Below are 16,405 nucleotides of genomic sequence, written 5' to 3'. Positions count from 1 at the left end.
AAAACAATTTGGCATTACCTAATGAGGTAGAGATGTGCATATACTACCCAGCAATTCCACCCCTAGGACAACCATGATAAACTCTTGCATACAGTGGTTTCTGTAACAGCATTGTTTATTGTTGCAAAACACCGTGAACACCCACAAATAGGACACTGAATAAATAAAATCGTGGTATAGTCTTACAATGGAGTACCACACAGCAGTGAAAATGAATGAACTAAGTTATACAATTTAACATGGATGACCCTCAAAACATATAGTTGGGTCAAAAAAAGTTTTACAGAAGAACATACACATAAATATCTCCAAAAAAGGATAAAATTAAACAATATACTGTTTAGGGATATACCTATGTGGTAAAACTCTAAAGAAAAGCAAGGAAATGATTAGCCAACGTGAAGATAGTGGTTACTACAGGGGGGTTAGGAGAGAAAGAGGCAATCAGGGACCGTAAAAGTACTGGTAATGTTCTATTTCTTAACCTGGATAGTAGATACGTTTGTCTTATTATTATTCCTTAATCTACATGATATAGACATTCTCATATTTATTACATATTTCATAATTTAAATTTATCAGGAACAAATAATAAATACAAATTCACTCAACAAACACAGACCAACCAAGAAAACCACAAAAACCCCACGAAATACAGGTTCAACACCACATCAGGTCCAATTAGACAATGAGGCTCACAACCCAAAACACCACAGTAGACATTGGATATACTCAGCAGGATATAAAAAAAGGAAACAACATGCCTGTATGGCAGTTTCTTTTCAGCAGGAGCCCTCACAGCAATTCAGGGGCTATTCTTTCTGTACACATATTCTCCCTTTGCTCTGGCATCAGGTCAAATATAAGGGAATGAGATCACAAGGGAGGGTGCAGTAGCTACCCTAGCTTAGAAGCAACCAAATAACATCCAGTATCTCCAGTCCTATAGGCAAAGTTTCCTGAGCCTCAGCAACAGACTTTCCCAATTGTAAGAGTCATCACACTCAGAAAAGCCCAAAGCTGTAGCCTCCCACTACATATTTAGTTTATTCACTATCTTTCCAGTCCATATGTAATCTACTAACCACAAGTTACTTTTACCATAAGCAATGGTGTTTGGTTACACAGCTAACATTCTACCTTTACCAGTTTTCCAGGTGAAAAAAGGAAGGAAGTTAACCCAAGGCCAAAACTGTCCAGAGAGAAAAAAAGCTATTAACTTTTTATTCACAACAAACAAGGAGATTCAATTTGGAATGACACTAGGCTAAACATCCACAAATGTATTTCACTGAATCTAAAATGCCAGGATTATAAGACATCATTAATTTTTACATTTAGTAATGTAAAAAAACAATACTGAGAATTAAATATGGTGCACCATTGACTTTAAGGCACATCCTAATGATTGAGATATACAAATGGGGTGGGTGGGATATGCTTCTTAAAATCGATGAAATACAGATTATATATAGAAATACAGGAAATATAAATTCCTTCTCCCAATTTTTCACTAAAATACTTAAGATATACAACCCTATTCTCTACCTTGAAGACAGTCTGTTTCAACAGAAGCCAGCCCTCTACTAAAACCTTTCTAAGATGTCTAAGGTTGTATTCTCTCACTCATTACTTTTCTTTCTGCATCTGTTCTGAAAACACACCAAAACCAGCATCAACAAAACTGGAAAGAGCACAGCTCTCAGCATCCTAGGATATGAAATCAGTTTCCATTAATAATAAAATCACCCAAAGTCTTGAGGGCATTTACAACCTGAAAGCTTTCATATATGATTCTGGTTGAAAAGAACACACTCTTAGGTCATCCAGGAATAAGTTAGCTCCCACACAGCCAGAGAACTGGGCAATAAGAGCAGAGGGAAAATTCTTCAACCTCAATTCAGTGTAGGCACACTAGATGAACGTTTTCATTTAAGTGGGTTGTGCACAATCATTAGGTCTGTAAATCTGGGAGGGGAATTCTATCACCTCAAGTGAAAAATGAAGACTAGGTATATTTGCCATACCTTGCCCATTGGCAAGGACTAGGCCTAGATAAATAGCCTCTTGTTCATAAGCAGGACACCTATTATATAAACATTCAGCAACACCAAAGGAAAAATCTGTGAATGTTTATAGTAGGTAACAGAAGAAATGTAGAAAGTATCTGCTGTGTGTTCTCAATAATACATAAGAAAATATGGCTTCTGTGAAACACCTTTCATAAGGAAAGATGATGAGTTGGAAAAGAAAAACAGAAAGGAAAAAAAGACAACAGACTTATATGCAGACTAAGATATAAATGGAACTCTTCAAGAGATAAGGAAAAAAAAAAAAAGGAATATAAAAAACACCACCACAATTAAAATCCACACTGGAGAAAAGGAAGAATTATAATCCACATTGCAGAAAAACGTAACAGTAATGTAGAAGATGAAAATAAAAATGTTTGTCAAGAATGCAAAAGGACAAAGTTAAGACGAGAGTGGAAAGCTATAGAAAAGAAATGTGATCCAATCCACAGATAATATATATGTTATTTAAACACCACAAAAAAAGTGGAATGAAAGCAAAGGTACAATGAAAGAACTATCCCCAAATGCAAAGCCTATGCACCTCTACATCTGAAGGACTTTCCGGTCCCAGTCAAAATTAGAAGATGCCAGAACAATATTTAAAGACATTTAAAGGACAAAGTCTGGGACCCAAGAATACCATACTGAGTCATGTTGTCATTATCATGTGCATGCAACAAAAAACCATTTTCAGATATATAAGGGTTCAGAAATGTAACTAGAATATATATTATCTGAAAATATATTTTGGCCAACCAAAAAACAAACCAAAATTGGCACTCAAGAATGAGTATTAATGATATGGTATAAATAGACTAGTAATGGTGCCCCATACCAAATTAATATGTAGAATTGAGTCCATATTATTCTAGTGAAATTTAACACATAAGCTAAAAAGTTTTTGAAAGAGAAGATACTCAGTTTAAAACATTCAACATTTATAAGTTAGTCTTACAGATTAGCTTGGGAAACTGGAAGAGTTGAAAAGTTAAAATAACCCAAATTCCTTTTACTACATAAAAGAAAATAATATTTTTGGCTTGTTCTTCAGTTTTATAATTATAACTATATTTCTGTGTATACGCTTTTAAATATTTCTTTTTTAAAAGGTGAAACACAAAAAAAGGTCTATACTACAAAAACCAAAAACCAAGGAAAGAAAATAAAATTATTAAAAAGCATAAAATTATAGGAGTGAAAATCTAACATATTATATCAAGTTTTTGTAGTTTAAAACTTCTCTATTAAAAAGATCCTCAGATGAGGTTAAAAAAAAAAAAACCAAAGTGACATAACAGGATTCTAAAAAAAGTGACAGGTGTAATATATTATGCAAATATTCAAACTAAAAGGAAACATGAATAGCAATTTTGACATGGGACAAGAAGTAGAGTTCAAGAAGAAAAGAATTACAGGGTCTCTTTAAAGAGTGATAAAAAGATACTAACTCATTCCATGACACATTAGATTAAAAGTAAGTACACAGAGGATGAAAAAATAAGAAATGTCACATTTTCTTTTGAGAAATCATCTATTTAAAGATGTCCCATCTGTTTAATACCCGCTTTTCAGGAGAAAATATTAATATATTAAATGTACACATTGATTTTGAGATTATCACAATCTCAGAAATGTTAAAATCCATAAAAACAATCAAGGAAATATAGTATACTATGAACAAATTGTATCAAATAAATGGAAAACTTCTTTTCAATTGTGAATTAGACATTTACTTAAAAATTGATGAAAACTGAAAAATACATTCTGAAGAACACCCCAGTACTTGGAAAAATTAAAAACTATGTAAAGCATGGAAATAATTGGTTTTCAACAATGTCCCACCATAAAATCACTTAAGGATTCCTTTCTGTTTTTGCTTTTTTTTAAATGCAGCCAGGCATTAAAATATACAAACCCTTCATTTACATATAAAGGGTATAACAACTTTAAAAACTTGAAAGCTACCTTAAAGAACTCAAAACAACATGCTAACCTATGTAGCCTTGTAGTTTTCTAGTCCCCTCTATTAGAAGTGCTATCACAGAAGTCAATGGAAGAAATCATAGAATTTTGTAATGGCAATGCTGCAATAGGTCACAGATGCCTCTGCACCCTCTTCGTAGCTCCCCATAATCTCATCAGAAATCTAGGATATTATCTGGCTACAGGGAAGCATTATTGATTTCTCAAAAAACCAAACACTGTTTCTCTGTCTTTGTTCTCTGAGGCTGATTGGATATAAAGGCTGGCTGAATTAGTAAAGGATTATATAGAGTAAAGCATTGTATAAACCACTACCACTATTTATGTACATATATATGCTGTACATATTAAACAGCACACACACACACTCACACACATACTGACAAAGCTGGAGTAGACAAGACTTAAAGAACATTATTAACAAGTTACTTTAAGTGACACAAAGTATTTTCCACTTACGCCATACAGTCTGGTCAACTAAAGAAAGCACTACAAAGAATGATCCTACTCCTTGGGCTCACCTGTCAAAAGAAGTGGTCTCACGACAGAGCCAAAACTAGAAAAGGAAAATAAAAAATCGAAGATAGGATCCTTCTGAAACTGTACATTTTTAAGTCACCCTGTCTATATAAGAGGTGATAAAGTCAGGAACTTTTCCTTCCATTCCCATGTCTAATATTTAAACCTAACTTTAAATGTGATTTAAAAGCCCCATTTAAGATGTGAAAGTGCTTCAAAAAATGAAAAAAAATACTATTTAAATAAACTGGAAAAAATATTTATAATTCAATTCACATACAGAGACCAATTTTCCTAATATATGAAGAGCTCCTTGGAATCAATAAGCAAAAGACCAAAGCACAGAACAGGAAAATGGGTAAAAGATAAACAAATAGTACATTGAAAAGGGAATACAAATGGCTCTCAAGTATACAGAAAGACATTCAGTCTCACTCATAATAATAGAAATGCAAATTAAAACTAGTCTGAAAGCAATATTTTTATCTATTAGATTAGCAAAGATCAAAAAATTTGAGAACATAATCTTGGTGAGGAAATGGAAAAAGTCTCATATATTGCTGGTAGGAGTACAGATCAAAACAACCTCTATATTACAGTTTTTCTCACTTGAAGAAATCCTTATGACATTTTAAAATTATAGCACACAAGATATACACAGGTGTAAACTGTAGGTCATTTTTTAAAAATTGTTAAAACTGTGTGCTTTTTCTGTTCATATAACAAAACAGATAAGTAGGCAAGTTTAAGAAACGTGGATGATAAACCCAATAGTCTTGCTCCATCTGCTGCTTACCTCATAATACCTAATTGTGCTCTTGGTGGGTGTAAATATCTGTTGAATGAATGGGACCAGGAATGATGCTAAGAATGGAATTAAAAATAAAAAAAAAGGAATTAACTAATTTTACCTGAATTGTTGAACAAATTGTTTATATAAACATTTTAGTTTTTCAAAATAGGGACAATGTCAGTTGACATACTGGCAATTGTTTCCTGAAAAATGAGTCAGTGAGCAACAGTGCTGTAGTAGCTTACTGCAATAATTGCCTTCAATATTTCATAAACCCTTAGTAAACACCTTCCACACTGACTCTGGGATTGGCCACATGACTTGCTCTGGCCCATGGGACAATAGCAAACATGTGGAGCTTGTCTTCATTTGCTGTTCCAGTATACCCAACTACAGCCTCCAGGTGAACACAAGCCACGAAGAGCCTTTTGGAGACAGCCAGCAGCCAGCACCAATTTCCAGATGTGTGAGTAAAGCCAAACTAGACCTAACAGCTTCCAGCTGACCCACCAGATGATTGCAGTCACATAAACAAGCCCAGTCAGAAGCGGTATAGCACAAATGATCAACACATTTAGCCCAGGGCTCTGGGCTAATAAATGGATATCGTTTTATACCACTAAATTTTAGGGAGGTTTGTTATGCAGCAAAAGCTGGGCAGGAGATTAGGATTGGTATCAAGGAGAATTTTTCCTTTATTTGTTCTGTTTTAAAACTTTACAGTGAGAATATATTCTACATGTTTAGTTAAAATAAGTTTATAAAAATATATCACATTGACATTATAACAAAGTCTTACCATTACCTTATAAAAACATATACATAAAACAAAATTATCTAGTCTAAATGGGAAAAGGAGTTTGAGAGGAGATCTTAATATGGCTCAGAAAAGAACAGGTCAGTACAGTGTACCAGCATATACTATCACCAAAATAATGAATGAGAATACATTTATGGTCACACTGTTGCCTCTTAATAATGACTATTATCAAATTCTGAAAGTGTTAGGAGACATAAATCTCAGATTTTTCTTCTCTACTTCTTTTGTTTAGACAGGTAATGGCCTAATACATGTTCCCTCATTTAATCCTCACTATGAGGTAAGCATTAGGCTACACAATTCTAGGCAAAAGTTAACCTCTCCATGCCTCAGTTCCTCAACTGTAAAATGGGGATAACAGGCACCTATCTTATAGAGCTGTTGTGAAGATTAAATAAGTTAATACATGTCAATCACTCAGAACAGGATGCAGAGTAAGAGCTCAGTAAATGGTCTACTATCTCTCTTAGTAAAATGATGTAAAATTAAGGTCTTTTGATTAATATGTCTTCTACTTTAAATTCACTAAGCATCATCAACCAAGGTGCAATACATCAAAATTAATTTGAAAATCGTTTTAATGACTTCATAAAAAAATTAAGACAATGTTTTTTTTTTAAAAAAAAAAAAACCGGGCATATGGTGAAAAGAGATGAAGTGCTGGACAATAACGAATTCATTTGTTCCACACTCCACAATTCTAAATAGTTTTAAAAATTATTAGGCTTCAATTTTTTGTGATTTACAAATTCACAAAAGGCAAAAAAAAAACAACCGAAACCAAGAGAACAATACATCCTATTGGTATGATCTCTGGCACACACACTTTCAACACATCCTGTCATTTAAAAAAAAAGGCTCTACTGATGGCTTTGGAAAATAAGGCTCTTTTCACAAGAAAAACACTTAACCTAATCTGCAGCAATCGAAGACTGCTGTTTTCTCCTTGATAATGACTTTAACACTGCCCTTTTGCAAAGCAAGATCAAGCCTGGACAGTTTTCTGTCTGTAAATTTATGTTAGCAAAGAGTTTAAAAAAAAAAAAAAAAAAAAAAAAATTCAGGCCTGGGTTAGGTACTTACAGAAAATAGCTTTTTTAAAGTGTTTAATAGGAAATAACTTAGCATGTAGACATCTCAATCAGTAACTAAGAGTAAAACCTTACACCACCACAATGTGCAGGTATTTTAGTTTGTTCTAACATGAGAAATAAATAAATGCTACAAAAATTTCAATTTCATTTCAATTCAATTCAAACATTTAATTGTACATATGAGATAATGTGGCAGATTCTAGAGATAGAAGAATAAGAAAGTAGCATTTACGTTACTATACATGACAGACATTTGACATACTTATTTAATTATAATAACCCTGTGAGGTAACAATTATTAAAACTCATTTTACAGATGAGGAAATCAAGGCTCATAAAAATAAAATAACTTGCCCAGGGTCTGCCAGCAGAAAGGGGCAGGATTAGATTCAAAGTCAGGTTCGCAGGCCTAGAAAGCCCATGCTCATTGCCACTGGGGGGAATGGGGAGACACATGAGGGAAGGGCCACATAACTATGCCTACAGACAAACACAATACTGGGTGTAGTAAGTCCTTTATCAGCAATGTGGAAGGAGGCTAGAACTATGGGAAACAAAGGAGATAATTTTTCAGGGGTGGAGGAAAGAGTCAGAAAAGGGCTTTTGAAGACTCTGATACTTGAGTGTTTAAAGATGAGTAGGATTTACCAACTTCAATGACAAGGCTCACCCCCACCACCCTCATCCCCAATATATTAGCCAAAACAAATTACTTACTTGAAATTGAGAAAAACAATTTTGAGAGAAATCTTCCTCAGATATATTATTCCATAGTTTTAAAACAAATAATATGGTGGTTTAATTTTTAGGTTGCTTTTATGTGGCTTGTCTTGGTTTTTTATTCTGAAATGAAATTTTAGATTAGTCATTTTCTTATTCTGACAACTATGAGTATGCCAACATGTTTAACTTTACATTCTTTAAACATATCAACATGTATTCTTACTTATAAAGGCTTTCATTTCACCGTCTCAAACAAAACTTAATTTAGTATGTTACTTTGGAAGTGTGAATGTGTATATATATATATATATATGAAATAAGATATTCCTTTTAATTCTTGTTACAGCTTCTTTGGTAATAGTAATAAATGGAAGGAAAAATAGAGAACTTGTAAATTGTTATATATTACACAATCATTTTTGAGGTAACATGCTTTCTTTCATTATTTGAACCATTTATATAATAAGTGCTTTCTGAACCCAAAGAAAATTAAATAACCTCCCCCAAGAAAACTGACCTTAAGTGCTTAGTATTTCCCAAAACTACCACGTAAAAAGAAAACAGAATTGGAAAAAAAAAAAAAAAGAAAATCTAATTTTTTCATTGACAATTATTACCCATTTTTCTCTGAATTTACTTTAATAGGCATATATTCAATTTCTGCTGCAGAAAACAGTCCAGTTACCCAAAACTAATTACACAAGTATTTTTCATTTAAAAATGAAATATTTAAAAATCTGCAGAGAATTGGAAGAACACAGACAACTGTGGAAAACTTAAAAAGATGACCAAAAGAAAAAAAAAAAAGGTTACCTAGATTGTCATTTAGAGGGGCTTACTTTTACTTATAATAAGTCTTGGTCTCAAAAATGCATGCATTTTATATTTGGACAGTGTAATTCTTTTTAAATGCCAAAACACCCATTCCTGCCTTGTCTATAACTTACCTAGAAATGACAAGTAAACACAATTTTATCCAAAGTTAGTTGTACCTTAACTCCTATTATTTCCTCTCTTATTTAGTATCACTGTAGTGTTGAAATGGCAGTCAGGTACCAAAGAGACATATCCCTTATCTTATTTGATAAGTTTTTAAATATTTCTTTGAAATATCTAGTGCTAACGGCAACATCCTCTGAAACCAAATCATTTCTTACTCATACTACTTTTAATTGAATAAATTCCAAACCAATCAAAAGCAGGATGAAAGAAAACTTAATTATAGCACCAAAGGAGTTTGCAAGGTGTCCTAACACATTCCCTTTTCATTTGAAAAACTGCATACATACAATTCCAGCATCAATTTTTGTTTACATCTATCCTAAATTCCCCTTGCTGTGATCTACGAACTTTTTTTTTCAAAGGAGATAGCTACACTACTATTAATCCTACTATATATAACCTATTCTACAGAAAGATACTAAGCACTACTGGACACAGCAGGCCCTCCAAGATTTATAACCCATGTACATGCAATTCTTTTAATATTAAAATTCCCCCAAGGTTCTGTACTTTCACCTTTAATTTATCATTAATGCTTTCCTCCAATTTCTATTCAGGTTTGGAAGGCCAGTGTGAGGCAGTGAGAGCTGAACCAAGATCCCCAGTTTTCAGATCTAGCCCCACACCAACCAATTATAGGTTACTTGAGCTTGCCTGTCTAGATTTCAGTTTTTAATACATAAAACGAGAGGATTCAACTAGAACAGTGTTTTTTAACCTTCTTCACATTGTACATAATATTACTCAGCAAACAGATGGAGGCACCTACATGGTGCTTGGTGACAAAAATGCATCACATTTTCTTTATATAATTATAGAAGAAAAATTAAACCAGAAAGTACTAAAGTAGATATTCTTTGGCCTTTGTAACACTGAAATTTGTGACAGCATGAATGAATTTCAAAACCAAACTTTTTCACATCAATAACAGAATTTCAAAATAACAATATTTCACTTTGCAGAACCTGCATGCAATATCAGGTGGTCATGATGTAGCAAACGCTAAAATAACATTAACAGGTGCACAAAAGCTAAAATAACATTAACAGGCCCACACAACTAGGAAAATCTGATACAGGTGAATACAGATATGAAGGAAATGGGCCCCATAAATGCCCTTCTCTGCTATCATCAATGGGCTACACCTTGTGGTGGGTGACATGATCCTCAGGCACCCAGATATGAACCCCAGTAGCAGCAGCAGCAGCCCCATGGATCCCTTTCTCCATAAGAAGCAGCTGCATGCTCTTTAGCTGGCTGCTGAAGTGGATTCTAAATGGTAAAGCACCTCCTTTAATGCACTTAAAATATTAAGGAGCAGTAACTGTTGGTCATCCCTCATGATGCTCTCTGATTATAGGAACCCACAGCCGTCCTTCAGACCCCAATGGCCAATGGGGCCATCCACCAGTGAGCCACATAACATCAACTGGAAGTCATTAATTAGAAGACCTCTTAACAAAATCTAAAATTAAACACAGTATTGGAGTCAACATTTGACAGCTGTTTACAATGACCGTTATGGCCTTTTATTTTTGTTCCTCCTTACCAATTCCTACAAGCACAATATAACTTAAAAATATTAACTTTGAAGAGGCATTACATGCACATGGTAAAAAATGTTCGAAAGTCATCAAATGGTACAATATACCAAAAAAAGTTAGTCTCCCATCCTTGTCCTTTATGCCACCAGTTCCCCTCACTATAGGCAATCACTGTTACCAAATTCTCATGTATCCTTCCAGATATTCTGGACAACACATTTACATACTCTATGTAGTATAAACCACACAAATGGCAGCATACTATACATTGAGTCTTGAATCTTGCTTTTTTTCTCTTAATACGTCTTAGACATGGAACCACAGCAGTACACATAGTGTTGCCTCATTATTTTTAAGGGCCGCCTAGTATTCCATTGAATAGATAAACCATAATTTATTTAATCACTCACCTATTGATTTATAGTTTGGTTGTCTCCAATCTTTTATAATGACAAATAATGCTACCATAAATATTCTCATACATACTCATTTGACACACATGAAAAGTCTGCTAAAGGATAAAATCCTAGAACGGAATTGCTAGATCAAAATGTATGTGCATTTTTTATTTTGAGAACAACTTAATTACTTCTCATATAAATGAACACTTTATATTCCCACCAGCAATGTATGAGAAAGTCCTTTTCTCCTCTCAATCTCCTCTTCCCCCAAAACACTGTGTACCTAATCTTTGCCAATTTGATAGGTGAAAAAAAGTACGGTGTATCTTTAATTTACATCTTTATTATAAATAAAACTGTACATATTTTCATATGAATTCTCTTTGCTCATTTTTCCATTGAATTTTTTTTTGTAGGAGCTCTTTGTATACTGACAGAAAATTAGTCCTTTGTGAAAAGTATACAAATACATATTAGTCTGCTTCTCTTTTAATTTTTATTTTTCTCCCAACAAGAATTTCATTTTTATGTTGTAAAATTCAGCAATCTGGCATAAGTTTTGTTTCATACTTTGAAAGGGCTTCATCATTCCTAGATTAGATTAAAAATAATTATCCTATGCTTTCTTTTTTCCTCCACATTTAAATCTTTGACTCATCTGGCAGCCAACTTTGTATTTTTTCCAGATTACAAACTGGCCATCCAACACTATTTATTAAATACTTTTGTTTTCCTTAATGATAGGCAAACGTGATACCTATTATCATATACTAAGTTCTCATATATATTTGAATCAATTTCTGACCTCTACTGTTTCATTGCTGTCATATGCCAAAACCACACTACTTTTAAAAATATTTTAAAATTAATATCAGTTTACATAAAAATGGTTGTAATAAAACCAGAAATTACTGGCTTGCTTTAATATACAAATAATTTGGCAGTTCCTTAATTGAATTTATACAATCAAGTACTATACCATCATCATGCAATTGTATATTTTGGTTGACATTTTATTTTGGAGTCCATTATGAACCTCACTCACATCTTTCTTACTATACCTCTGAACATACCTAGAAAACCAGTTTTTCCTTAGTTTGTACATAGACAGGTTTTATTTTTTCTATATTAATAAAATCAATACATGGTCTCTGTAGAAAATCTGAAAAATACACAATACCTGCCTTATACTTTGGTGTAGATCTTCACAGTTGTTTCTGCCTTTTTAATTGACTACCTTGTAAAATGACTTTTTTTCCAAATACACTGACAGCATTTCCCCATGTTATTTATTATAAATTTTCTAAAACATGACTTTAATGACATAAATATTCTATTATATGAATATACCCAATTTTCGTAACCATTTTCCAATTGTTAGACATGTGGGATTGTTTTGTGATGATTATCCTCTATTGATTAATTCTTGCAACAAATGTTTGAATTCAAGCACTGTGCTAAGCACTGACTCAATAATGGTGAGCAAAAATAACATATTACCACATTTTTGGAGGTTACATTCTATTGGGAGAAAGAGAAGTTAATCTTCAACATACATAAAATTACAACTAAACCAAGTGCTATGAAGGGAATTCACGGAGTTTTGATAGTCTATGATAGGGAAGGCTTCCCTGAGGAAGGATATATTGGAGTTTAGGCAAAGAAAAAGGAAAAACATTCTAGGCAGCAGGAACAGCAGGTACAAAGACCCCATTGTTGGAGGGAGCATGGCAAGAATAAGGGACCAAAATAAGGCCAATATGGCTGGAAGACAAAGAGCAAAGCAAGAAGAACATGGCTCAAGCCATGACTGGACAGAAGGTACGGGCCAGACTATGTAAGACCTTGTAAGACATGCAGATGCCACCAGGTAAGATGTGTACCGTAGTTTTTGTTCTTATCTTAAATGCAATGAAAAGCTACTGAAGCATATCAAGTAGTAGGGTGATATAATCAGGTTTGCATTTTGAAAAGATTCCTCTGATTACTGTGTAGAAAACAGATTAGAAGGGGTCAGAGTGGATTGGGATAGGCCAAGACAGGAAGCTACTGTAGTAAACTTGTCCAAAAATGGTAGTAGCTTAGACTAGGGTGGTGATGAATAATGAAAATAAGTAGATGGATTCAAAAGATAATCAGATTTGCCAAAAGATTTATACTAATAAGATTAAAATCCCCAACCCTAAAATTATTGGGTCAAAAAAGAACATTTCAAGAATTTTGATATGTATTGTCAACCTGCCCCATACAGAGCAGTTTTCTTTTCATGTGTGAATTGCTTGTATCTGTTCCTCTATCAGAATTTTCAAATTCTTTAAAAATTCCTTTAAAATGACTTAATCATACTTCCTTCATGAAGCCTTCCCTGACTTCTCTTATTGCCCTCCAGTTGTTCAATGACCATGCCCTCTGTTGAGCCCTTGCTATGTTGTATACACATTTCTATTATAATCCCATCATATGACATTTGACGTATGCTTACATGTGTCTCATCATCTCTACCACACTGTCAGTTTTTGGTGGGGGAAAGTTATTCCTAACGATGACACCTAAAAATTAACTGGACATACATAGTTGATTTGTTATTGAAACACACAATACTAAATTCCACTGTACCCACAGATTTAAGAGGGCTCCTGCTTAAGTCTCTGATTTGATTGTGATTTTAATAAAATATAATACAAAAAGCCAATAAAATGTGCTACTCAGGGATTCAAATACATAATAAATTAAAATGACTAATTTTGTTTGTGATGAGAGTCACTAAATTTCAGGAGTGTTCCTGAAAACCTTTCTCTCTATTAATGATATCAAATGTGTATTATGTGATCTTAAATATTTTTAAATGGTTTTAAAAGGCTATGAGCAGTTTGAAATGTTTTATTTTTTTGATAGAGTTAATTTTAAAAAAGGCCATGAGCAAACAAGAATTTTATTAGAGAAACTAATTGTAATCTCTGTGGTTGATACATGCTAGTTTATATCTACATAAACTATAGTCGAAATTGTACTATTTCATACTTATTTACACAGATTTATACATTTCAGAATTATCAATTTCTTACATTGAAAATTTGATTTCATGTTTGTCAGTATCAAGAACCACCTACTAAAATATTCACTGGGCTGGAGGAAGATTTAGAGAGGGGATTGGCAGAATGCCTTACAGTAATCCTAATGATGAGCAGCTCCCTCTATAGTCTGTTTGGCCTACTTCGTTTAATTACTTGCTTTGTGGAGAACTCACACTCTTCTATTTACTCCTACTCTGCATCCCAGCAGGAAAGCCCTTTGAAAGAATAATTCTGTTGAACCTGGTGCTGTGAAAACTGAGAAAGCTGCCCAGCTGAGCATGAAGTGAGTTGCAACAAGTAAGAGTTGGGATACGGAAAACGGGACAGCTTCCCAGGTCCACCTGAGTTAAATCCTCACAATCAAGCCACAGGATTTTATCTGAAGTGAATTCCCAAAGCAGTACCAATATTCTAAGTAAAAAACATTGTTCTAGTTTTTGTTATTCAGGACCTTGCTTCCCTTCATTAGTACAAGTTCCAAAATGTTATATAGTAAACATTTCTACAAATGATACTGCTTAATACACTGTGATGTCAAAACAATGTTCAAGACGTTTTAAAAAATGAATTAAAGAAAAGCAGAAGAGGTTTTTGTTTTTAAAAAAAAAAAATCTATCACTCACATTAAGAAAATTTAAGTAATTCTCTCAGGATTCAATATCCTCAGTCAGGACGGGATTAAATCACTTAGTCAGAAATTACCATTCAAATCTGAATATGCCACTTTTATTACACCTTTTCAAATTCCACCAACTAGAGATATGAGAGCTTTTTTAACCCAAGATGTATTCTTAATTTATTTTTTTAATTAGTCAAGATGTGTCCTCACATCACAGGACAATGAAAAGTCAACTGGACTGTTTTCTAAAGCAGAAAAACCCTTGATGCAAAGATAGAAAAACTGAGCTAGTGCAAATGTATTGATCCAATCTCTATAGAATTTATAAGTTTGAAATGAACACTTTATTCGGGAAAATTTTCTTCTGCTATTTGTGAAAATCTCATTTGTAAAGTGAACTCAGATTAAAACATTTTTTCTCCAAGACAAGGTAAAGAATTAAAAGATTTCCAAAATTAACTCCTATATGTGAAAGACCTGTTTATGATACTTTATGTAGAGTGGGTTTATCATGTGTTGCAAATTTCCATTAACTCACTTGATTTATTAGTATATATATAAATATAGTTTATACTTTCAAACAATAAATCCGTTTCCATTAAAAATTCTAGCATTCACTCTTTTACTAAGCAAAACTGGCCACTCTTTTACACTAATTATTTTCAAGTTTTATATTGGATGACCTGGATGAGTTTTCTTTGGGGAGAGAAAACAAAAATAAACAATTCTGCAGTTTTTGTCTACTTTTAATTAATACTAATTTCACTGGGAGCTTCTGACATGCTAAAAATGTGGATTCATTTCTGAAAGCTCTAAATTCTAGATGTATGCCAATGACTTCAAATTTGTTCTGTTGAGGAAACACAAAAATTTTTATGTTTGAAACTGTGAAATATATATACATCAAACTCATAATTCTGAAATTTGTATTTCTATATATCATTTATTTGTTTCAATGTATGTACCAAAAAAGTCTTTTTATTCATTTACATTACACATTTCAAGGTGGTGGTGGTGGTGGTGATGGTAATCTACTATAAGATGTCCAGAAGGGGAGAAATAATTGTTTTCATCACAGTATAAATTGTTCACCTGTCTATTTTTCCTATTCATAAATATACAAGAACATCATGGTCTTTATTTTTTTTTTTAAGAGTATTCTCTTACGTAATAGAATTACTGTAGCTTTCAGTGAAATTCATTTATTTAACAAATTTTTCCTGTAAAACAGAGCTTGAAAATCACTCAGAAATACATATTTAATGACTTGTGTAAAGGAAAAAAAAAACAATGTAGAATAGGAACTCAAACCATACAAGCTGTAAACCACAAAAATGTCACAATATATCCTATAAGCATGGCCACTTTATAATTTAGAAATCTGGCTGAACAGAGCCACATCAACATCACTATCTTATTCTTTCTCTGCACCTGAAGTGCGAACAAACAGCATATTTCACAGAAATTCCTATTAGAAACAAAGACAGCACCACTATGTTTAAAAGGGCAGAAAACCTATCATTCAGAACACTTTATTGCCTCTATTTTCCAGCCTCCAACGTGATCAAAGTTTCAAGTGCTTCACTTTCAACAAATTGCTAACACCATTCAAACTCCCTATTTTACAAGGTCCGTAACATCAAAATCTTTTTCGCTATTATTTTAAACAGCAATACTCCAACAAATCTCACTAACCCCACTGAAATTTTTAACAAAGAGAATTCACATTAAAAGATAACCACTTAGAATGAAGCTTAT

General features: G+C 33.1%; 1 protein-coding gene and 1 long non-coding RNA gene across 12 annotated transcripts in view; one reads left to right on the top strand and one right to left on the bottom strand.

Annotated features, from left to right (window-relative positions):
* The window catches only part of REV3L (REV3 like, DNA directed polymerase zeta catalytic subunit), a 229,754-nt gene that overhangs the window by 211,729 nt on the left and 1,620 nt on the right, over positions 1-16,405 (bottom strand). For 5 of the 11 annotated variants that reach the window (XM_037843749.1, XM_037843750.1, XM_037843751.1 and 2 more), the window contains exons 1-2: positions 8,002-8,130; positions 5,374-5,441 (exon numbers count right to left, since the gene is read on the bottom strand). The exons of 3 other annotated variants lie outside the window; for them this stretch is intronic. The gene's annotated coding sequence lies outside the window, so the exon portion shown is untranslated. Of the gene's footprint in view, positions 1-5,373; positions 5,442-8,001; positions 8,131-16,405 lie in introns of those variants that run through there. 3 more of the 11 variants (XM_037843755.1, XM_037843753.1, XM_037843757.1) reach the window with 3 other exon arrangements.
* LOC119539900 lies at positions 12,518-15,559 on the top strand. Its single transcript, XR_005217968.1, has 2 exons — positions 12,518-12,824; positions 14,234-15,559. It is a non-coding gene; the product is annotated as an uncharacterized LOC119539900 (long non-coding RNA).

Source organism: Choloepus didactylus, chromosome 7 (assembly GCF_015220235.1).
Source record: "Choloepus didactylus isolate mChoDid1 chromosome 7, mChoDid1.pri, whole genome shotgun sequence".
Taxonomy (NCBI): Eukaryota; Metazoa; Chordata; class Mammalia; order Pilosa; family Megalonychidae; genus Choloepus; species Choloepus didactylus.
The sequence above is the reverse complement of the archived record's forward strand: the minus strand, read 5'-3'. Positions and strand labels throughout refer to the sequence as shown.